We start from the raw sequence: 8,929 nt of genomic DNA, 5'->3' as shown, positions 1-8,929 counted from the left end.
TGTTTCACCCTTTGTTGCAAAAATACACTTTACCAAATTGCTGTAAGTTAATAGATAGCTTAACAGAGAGGAGGAAAGGGGAGTACTGTCAACCTGGAAAGAAAACATTAAAGAACTACCATTGTTTTATTTGTTTTTAAAGATTTTATTTATTTACTCCTGAGTGACACAGAGAGAGAGAGAGGCAGAGACATAGGCAGAGGGAGAAGCAGGCTCCATGCAGGGAGCCCGATGTGGGACTGGATCCCAGGACCTCAGGACCCCAGGATCATGACCTGAGCCAAAGGCAGATGCTCAATCACTGAGCCACCCAGGGGCCCCAGAACTAGCATTGTTTTAAATGAACTCATGAAAATTATAATCCTCATCAGTTGATTCAGTCTTAAGTAATTAATTTTCATTTTGCTTCATCTTGGATTAGCAGCTTTTTTAATCAATCAGGTTTCCATTAATGTTTTAGAAATCTTTACCCAGTTCCCTGTTTTGATCTTAAAGTTAGTAGGATCCTGCACTTCAGAGTACTTGTCAGAATCTTCTCCATGATCTGTGTAAAGGTGAAGCACTTTTGTCTGTAGTTCACTGTCAGTGTTTTCAGAGAAGACTCGAGGGTAAAACAGTATCTGTGAGTGGCAGAAGACTTTAACATAGCCATAGTTAAAGATCTGTTGAGAGTCCACATACACACACCAAAACATATTATGCAAATGAGTTATCCATTCAACCAAAGTGACAAAAGATCTCAAAGGCAAATACACAAAGTTACAGAGTTATAAAAAACCTTACCTCTTTTAACAGAGGAGACTCCATTATTTTTCTAAGTAATTAAAGACTTGATAAAGACAATGTGAAGCCCTGGAAATATTTTCATAAGCCACAAGAATTTTTGCTTCCTAGGGAGATTACATGAGAGTAAAGAAACTTTGCATCTAATTTCTTATTAGAGCAGATCAGTAATCTTTTTTTTACAAGATTTTATTTATTTATTCATGAATTGTATGTGTGTGAAATCACACACACACACACACACACACACACACACACAGAGGCAGAGGGAGAACCAGGCTCCCTGCAGGGAGCCCGACATGGGACTCCATGCCAGGTCCCCAGGATCAGGCCCTGGGCCAAAAGCGGCGCCAAACCACTAGGTCACCCAGGCTGCCCGCAGATCAGTAATCTTAAAAACAACAACAACAACAATAAAACTGCCCTTTCAGCAGAGAGAAAACCAAATTCTAATTCTGCCTCAGCACACTTTTAGTATTAAAATTCTTCATTTTTTAAACTTAATTATATCCATTCTGATCTTGCCTTGACCACATAAAATTCATTTCTGAAGATTCCTTTTCTATAAATGTTCTATAACTTTCTATATCCATCCAGCTTTTGCCCTATATTCTTCCTTTCCTAATCTGGAACAATCATTTTTACTGTAGAATAAATTTACTTTCTTTTTTCTTTTAACAAAAGCACTCCCATGTCATTAATACCTTTTCTTTTTTTTTTAAGATTTTATTTATTTATTCATGAGAGACACACACACACACAGAGGCAGAGACACAGACAGAGGGAGAAGCAGGCTCCATGCAGGGAGCCTGACATGGGACTCGATCCCGGGTCTCCAGGATCAGGCCCTGGGCTGAAGGTGGCGCTAAACCGCTGAGCCACCCGGGGTTGCCCTCATTAATACCTTTTCTCATTCAGAGAACACATTCTATTTTCCTTACCTATGCTCCACATGCAATCTTCTTTTTTCATCCATATTATTTGTAATAGTTGCATTTTTACATATTTATTATCAATTTTAACTACTAGTAATCTTTGTTTTTCCAGGGAAAATTAGAAAGCGGGCAAGTGTGAACTGTCTTTTAACATCCTATTATTAACATCCTGTAGTAGATCAGCAATTTATATTTCATAATTTCTAGAAGTATATTCTTTCTCATGGTAAATTTTTCATTATGGCTCAAGACCTGTTTATTAAAAGACCCAAATAACTCTCTGGGATAAAAAAAGCACCAAAAGTAGATAAACCTAAACTTATGCTTAGCATTTAATGTTTCTCTTATTTGGAAATGATTTAGATATTCAATGAATATCCATTATTTTTGTTTAACTTAGTATAAAATTTAATTTACATTTGTTTAAAATTCTGGCTTTCAACAGTTATGCTTGGATTGGACATCAAACAGCTATCATCTTAAGTTATTTTTCTTGTTGGCAAATTTTAAGAAATGCCTGCTTTTATTAAACCAACAAACTTGAACTAGCTTTCATTTATCAAAGTTATCCCAGATTATTTGAACTTGAAAAGCATTTGGGTTAGTTTCTATATTTCTGAGAGTATACTTGATTTTTATAAATGCTTAATTTTCTTTAAGCCAATTAAATGGAGCTCTTTACAAATTAATCCTGGCAATACCATCCAGAGGTAGAGAAATATCACATATCTATAACAACATACAGACATAGACATGATACACGTACAAATACCAACATAGATCTTACAGATTTTGTTTTAAAAATTTTAGCCATGTCTCAAAACTCAAAAGAATAGTTACATCGAAATTGTGTTTCTAGTGGGTGAACTAAATTAAGGTTACCTGCTCAGATGGCCAAACTGTTTTACTAAGGATTTTTTTTTTATTTGCATACTGTAAGGTTCTTTTTAGAGCTATTTTTTGAAGTCTTTTTGTCTTCTAGAAGCTTCTGCATGCTAATCAGAGAATGTCTTCCATTGTCTCTAAGAGGTTTAGAATCCTCTCTCTTAAGGATGCCTCTGAAGGTGGACTTACCTACGTTAAAGTTTCCCTAGAGTGGCCATTACAATTCCAAGAGTTCACCCGATTTCCAAAAAGGTATCAGATTCTGGTCCATTGACGAGGTGGAACGTATCTGTGTCTTTAGGTTCCCTCAGATATCTTGCCTATGAGGGGCCTTGTTTCCCAATGGGTGCCCCAAAACACAGGAAATCGTATGCGTTCTTTCCTTTTGAAAAGAACAGAGTGACCTAACAAGAAGCTTCAACAAACAAAGATCTAAAGGAGTATGCGTGGTACAGTTAGTTAGAGAGCTTGAAACACAAAGAGAATAGAGTGAGCTCTATTCTCCAAGAGAGGCTGACCCTCAAACTCCAGGGCTGGTGAGAAAGCAGTGGGCTCAGTGGGCTCTGTGCCAACAGGCACACAGAGTCACTGGGGGTCTTCGCTGGATCCCACTGCTGGTGCCATGAAATGTCCATTCAGAAATCACAGAAGTAGAACCACTGAACCATTGAAATAGGAGTTAGTAGTTCATTGTGTACATATCAGTAAGACAGTTGGCAACCATGAGCCCTCAAACCAGAACCTGGAATGAGGCTGGGGAGTATACGTTATGAAGGAGCTTAGGTAATGAGAAAGCAGACTGTCTTCTCTTCACGGTGATTGGATATAGTATGAGGATTTTCTTAAATGATAGGTAGTCGGTCAGTGGTTGCCTCATGTCAACCTTGGGAAACAGTACATAAGCAAGAAATGACTCAGGTCAAGTTAGTCTTTGAAAGTAAGTAGATTAAGCTTTGTATGCCTAAAGTGGTTTCATCTGCTAAGAGAATTTTCAAGGCTGGTCTCCATTTGTTTTAGATTTTAACATGTGCATATCTAAATTATTTTTCATGAATTATCTACATAAGCAAATGAGAGGAGGTATAGAAAAGGAACATTTAAACAATTATACTGAAAACATATGCTTTGTCAAACATATTTATTAATGCATCATAAAAAGTTTCCGAGAACATATGTGAATTCATAAAACCTGTCAGGGGAGTTGGATGCTCTTTAAAAAATAAATAAATAATTTTTTTAAAAGCTTGTGCAATTATCACTGAGTGTTCATGGTGTTCCCCGAGTAATGGAAAGATAACTATACAAATATTAATGTGGCCAAACAAAACCCAGTTTCAGCAGAGCAGGAAACCATAGCAACTCCTCTTTTTCACTCTGAAATAACAGAAAAAAAAATTGTAACCTGACAGTGATCTCAAAACAACATACTTCTGCCTAAGCATTGTTTAATTTTATATTATTTACACCCAGTAGAACTATTCCGTTATAGCCTCCATGGTCTAAAAGTTTTTCCCCTCAGAATTTTATGGACAAAGGGAAAGATCTGTGGTGTGTTTTATTACTTCTGATAGCAAAGTGCATATTTTAACACTAATACTTTTCCCCCAGGGATATCTAAGGTTCTGTGTAATAAAAAAATTGGAAAAAGGTAAAAGATATACGATTTTATATAACCTCTAAGAAATCAAGATGGCAGGGCATAAATTGGGGGGCTTTTAAACCCACACGGAGAAGCCAATATAGATTGTCGAGTCCTATTAGACAATGATGTTCTAATCCAGAGCCTGTTTCAAATGCTTATTTAGCTCATATAAACATACAGAACTTCACATTTGCCCTTCTCAGTGTCTCTGAGAGCAAGCTCCTGCTGCCACTCACCCAGGGAGAGGGTCCAGATTCTCAGAGCAGGAAGGTGTTGTTCCCTTCATTGGCGTAGCTGCAGCGAACACTCTGGTTACCCTGTTGGTCTCCCAGGCAGGGTCTTCTCCCACTCCTCCTCAATTAAAACAGCTCTGAGCGTTCATGGTGTATTTTCTGATAAGCTTTGATTTAAATAAAGGCTTCTGACCAAAAATAAGTAAGACGTTTGGACCAACTAATGGCTAGACGCTACCCTTTTCTTGCCTTCTTTCCTCTAGAAACCTTTCCATGAGAGGAAGTATGAACATATCTTTTTGATGAAACATTGTATAAAGACACTCTTTTTTCATTATCCTATTTAATTTTAACGTTGAAGTAAAGCCTTTTTAGGGGTAAACTGTAATATAAGATAAAAATCCAAAAGATCAGAGGTATTTCTGCTACTTTGAACCAAAGTTAGCTCACACTAGACTGACTTATTCCTTTCCCAATGAGTATGTATGGGTGGGGTTGGGGGTTGTGGTTTCAGCTTTCATTTATATGCATTTCAATATTTCAGGATCAAGCATAACATGGCTAGGATAAAAGCAAGTCCTCATTGTATTATACATAGAAATTACGCTTTAATACACCATAACCTGTACAACATTTGATAAGATTTATACTTTTAAAATGTTTGCCTCAAGGAGGGCACTTGTGATGAGCACTGGCTGTTGTATGGAAGTGCTGAATCACTAAACTCTACTCCAGAAACTAATATTACACTGTATGTTAACTACCTGGAATTTAAATATAAACTTGGAAAGGAAAAAAAAATGTGTTCTTTTGTTAAGAAAATCTCATTCAATGTGGAGGAAATGACTTGTGTGTCCAGGGCAGGGGACTCGGATGAGGCAATAGTAACATAGAAGATCAGAAAGAGAGTTCAGAGACAAATTGTGAAATCACGGACTTTTGAGATTAGAAACACTGGCCAGGTCATTTGTGTCCACCTCCTCTGTGATGCACAGATTCCTTCTGCAGCATCACTAAGCCACCACAGTCCCCTCTCTGTCCTGTGTGGGTGAATGCATGACCTCCAGCCATTTCATTGTTTTACCGCCCTAATGACCAGAACTCCTTCCTGTTGTCAGAACCGTAACTTCTGCTGTTGGTCTCCTTTTGCCTCTGGAATGACAAAGAATCCTTTTCCTATGTCAATTCTTTTGGATGTCCAGAATCATTAAAAACAATACTCTGCTACCCTTGTTGTGTGATTTATGGCAGTCACATCCCATGAACTCTGACAGTTTGCTCTTTGCCCAGAAGAGAGCTCTATGTGTTTTTTTTTGTTTATTTTTTTTATTGGAGTTCGATTTGCCAACATACAGTATAATACCCAGTGCTCATCCCACCAAGTGCCCACCTCAGTGCCCGTCACCCAGTCACCCTGTCCCCCCACCCACCTCCCTTTCCACCACCCCTTGTTCGTTTCCCAGAGTTAGGTGTCTCTCCTGTTCTGTCACTCTCACTGATATTTCCCACTCATTTTCTCTCCTTGCCCCTTTAATCCCTTTCACTATTTTTTATATTCCCCAAATGAATGAAACCATATAATGTTTGTCCTTCTCCAACTGACTTACTTCACTCAGCATAATACCCTCCAGTTCCATCCACGTCGAAGCAAATGGTGGGTATTCGTCGTTTCTAATGGCTGAGGAATATTCCATTGTATACAGAGACCACATCTTCTTTACCCATTCATCTTTCGATGGACACCGAGGCTCCTTCCACAGTTTGGCTATTGTGGACATTGCTGCTATAAACATCGGGGTGCAGGTGTCCTGCCATTTCACTGCATCTGTATCTTTGGGGTAAATCCCCAGCAGTGCAATTGCTCGGTCATAAGGGAGATCTATTTTTAACTCTTTGAGGAACCTCCACACAGTTTTCCAGAGGGGCTGCACCAGTTCCCATTCCCACCAACAGTGCAAGAGGGTTCCCCTTTCTCCACATCCTCTCCAACATTTGTTGTTTCCTGTCTTGTTCATTTTCACCATTCTCACTGGTGTCTCATTGTGGTTTTCATTTGTATTTCCCTGATGGCAAGTGATGCAGAGCATTTTCTCACGTGCTTGTTGGCCATGTGTATGTCTTCTTTGGTGAAATTTCTGTTCATGTCTTTTGCCCATTTCATAATTGGATTGTTTGTTTCTTTGCTGTTGAGTTTAATACGTTCTTTATAGATCTTGGATACTAGCCCTTTATCTGATAGGTCATTTGCAAATATCTTCTCCCATTCTGTAGGTTGTCTTTTAGTTTTGTGGACTGTTTCTTTTGCTGTGCAAAAGCTTCTTATCTTGATGAAGTCCCAATAGTTCATTTTTGCTTTTGTTTCTTTTGCCTTTGTGGATGTATCTTGCAAGAAGTTACTGTGGCCGAGTTCAAAAAGGATGTTGCCTGTGTTCTCCTCTCAGATTTTGATGGATTCTTGTCTCACATTTAGATCTTTTATCCATTTTGAGTTTATCTTTGTGTCTGGTATAAGAGAATGGTCTAGTTTCATTCTTCTGCACATGGCTGTCCAATTTTCCCACCACCATTTATTGAAGAGACTGTCTCTTTTCCAATGGATAGTGTTTCCTGCTTTGTTGAATATTAGTTGACCATAGAGTTGAGGGCCCATTTCTGGGTTCTCTATTCTGTTCCATTGATCTATGTATCTGTTTAATAGTAACATTTACTAACACATATGTAGTTCCGGATTCTGTGTCAGGTGCTCTAGGTAATTTACATATGCTAATTTACCAGTCTTCACAACCTCCCTATGAAGTAGGTCATATTACTGTGACCTTATTTTCTTTTTTTTAATTTTTTTTTTTTTTTACTTATGATAGTCACACACAGAGAGAGAGAGAGAGAGGCAGAGACATAGGCAGAGGGAGAAGCAGGCTCCATGCACCGGAAGCCCGACGTGGGACTCGATCCCGGGTCTCCAGGATCGCACCCTGGGCCAAAGGCAGGGGCCTGTGCCACCCAGGGATCCCACTGTGACCTTATTTTCGAATAAGGAAACTGAGGTTAAGTAATTTATCCAAAGTTACATAGCCAGTGAACAATAGAGCCAGATCTCCAAGATAGCAAATCATTGTCTAAATGACTTGTTTTTTTTTTTTTTTTTTTTTTTTTGGACAGCTCCTGCCACAGGTTCACAGGTTTATTTATACAAATAGCAATATAAGAACACCAGCCCCATGCAGACAGAAACCTCGGGATCACTCCAGTCCTTCCATCCTCACGTCGGCTCCAGTGTAGGGGAGCCTTCGTGGCAACCTGGTCACCTCCTAGAGCCTGAGCTACAGCAGGAAGTAGAGCCAGAGTAACAGCTTCAGTCCAGGCCTTGGTTTGAGCCTTGGCCTTGACCTTTGGTTAACAGAGACTGAGGCCCTTGGCAACAGCAGGCGCTGGCTTCACTTGCTTCCTGAGCTTAAAGTGAGTGATGTAGGCAAATCAACTGGTCTTGCAGCTGCCGCCCTTGGGGGTCTGGGGCTTGAGATTCTTGGGCTTGACAAGGGCAATGATAGCCTTGGGTTGTGCATGCATGGCCTTGGTGTCGTTCGCCTGCATCTTCTTCAGGCCCTCTTTGTTGTGCTTCCTGGCAGAGTGCATGTTGCTCAGGAACTTGAAGTCTACCCCCTTAAGAGATTCCTATCTCTGTGACCAGGGTTCCTTGATGCCCTTTCTGTGCTGAATTCATGACTGGCTGTGTGTGGTGTGGTTCTTGGGCTTGGCCATGGCCACCCCAAAGCCTGTGGCTCCCGAAGTGCCTCAGACCAGAAGAAAAAGAGGATGACTTCTTTAGTAACCTATTTTTAGTATCTTTGCATTCGAAGAGGGAACTGGGAGAGCTAAAGAAAGTAAAATGCTAAAATTAGAAAACTCCATCTACACATTGTCAGAAATTGACCTTCGAGCTCTATTTCCCATGGCCAGGTTCTTCGACAAGAAATGCACTTCCTGTTTTGTACATGACTCTTCCTGACTTTGTTCTTTGAAGTCAGATTCCTGTTTAACTTCTTAACCTCAGTTCCACAGTAACAGAAAGTCAGGAGTGCTGCTTTACTGTGTTCTACGCATCATGTACAGAAAGTCTCTTTGCCTTCTTTTTTTTTCAAATTTAACAATTAAATACTTACATTATGCAAAAATCACAGATCCTAGTAGTTTCATTTTAGGAAATGGTAATAGCTTTGGAGCATAGAGTGTGTTCACTTTCCAAATGTATCCGAGTCGATTTTAATGGCCACATTTTAGTTTTCATACCTATGTCTGCGCTTTCATCTCTTGCTCAAAAGATTACGTCACCATGGATCACCATTTATTCATGTTATAAATCCTCAGTGTACACTGGAGACAGCCTTGAGGTTTGAGTCTTCTAAATCCCAGTATATCATCTATGCTGGGAGAGGCTCCAAAAGGTACAGATC

At 39.5% G+C, this 8,929-nt stretch overlaps 1 long non-coding RNA gene across 1 annotated transcript; it reads right to left on the bottom strand.

The window, feature by feature from the left end:
- Positions 1 to 202: 202 nt before the first annotated feature.
- On the bottom strand, positions 203 to 2,727 carry LOC119868172. The gene is made up of 3 exons (XR_005385919.1): positions 2,601 to 2,727; positions 784 to 890; positions 203 to 662 (listed from the first exon to the last, which is right to left on the bottom strand). It is a non-coding gene; the product is annotated as an uncharacterized LOC119868172 (long non-coding RNA).
- Between the last annotated feature and the right edge of the window lie 6,202 nt (positions 2,728 to 8,929).

Source organism: Canis lupus, chromosome X (assembly GCF_011100685.1).
Source record: "Canis lupus familiaris isolate Mischka breed German Shepherd chromosome X, alternate assembly UU_Cfam_GSD_1.0, whole genome shotgun sequence".
Classification (NCBI taxonomy): Eukaryota; Metazoa; Chordata; class Mammalia; order Carnivora; family Canidae; genus Canis; species Canis lupus.
The sequence above is the reverse complement of the archived record's forward strand: the minus strand, read 5'-3'. Positions and strand labels throughout refer to the sequence as shown.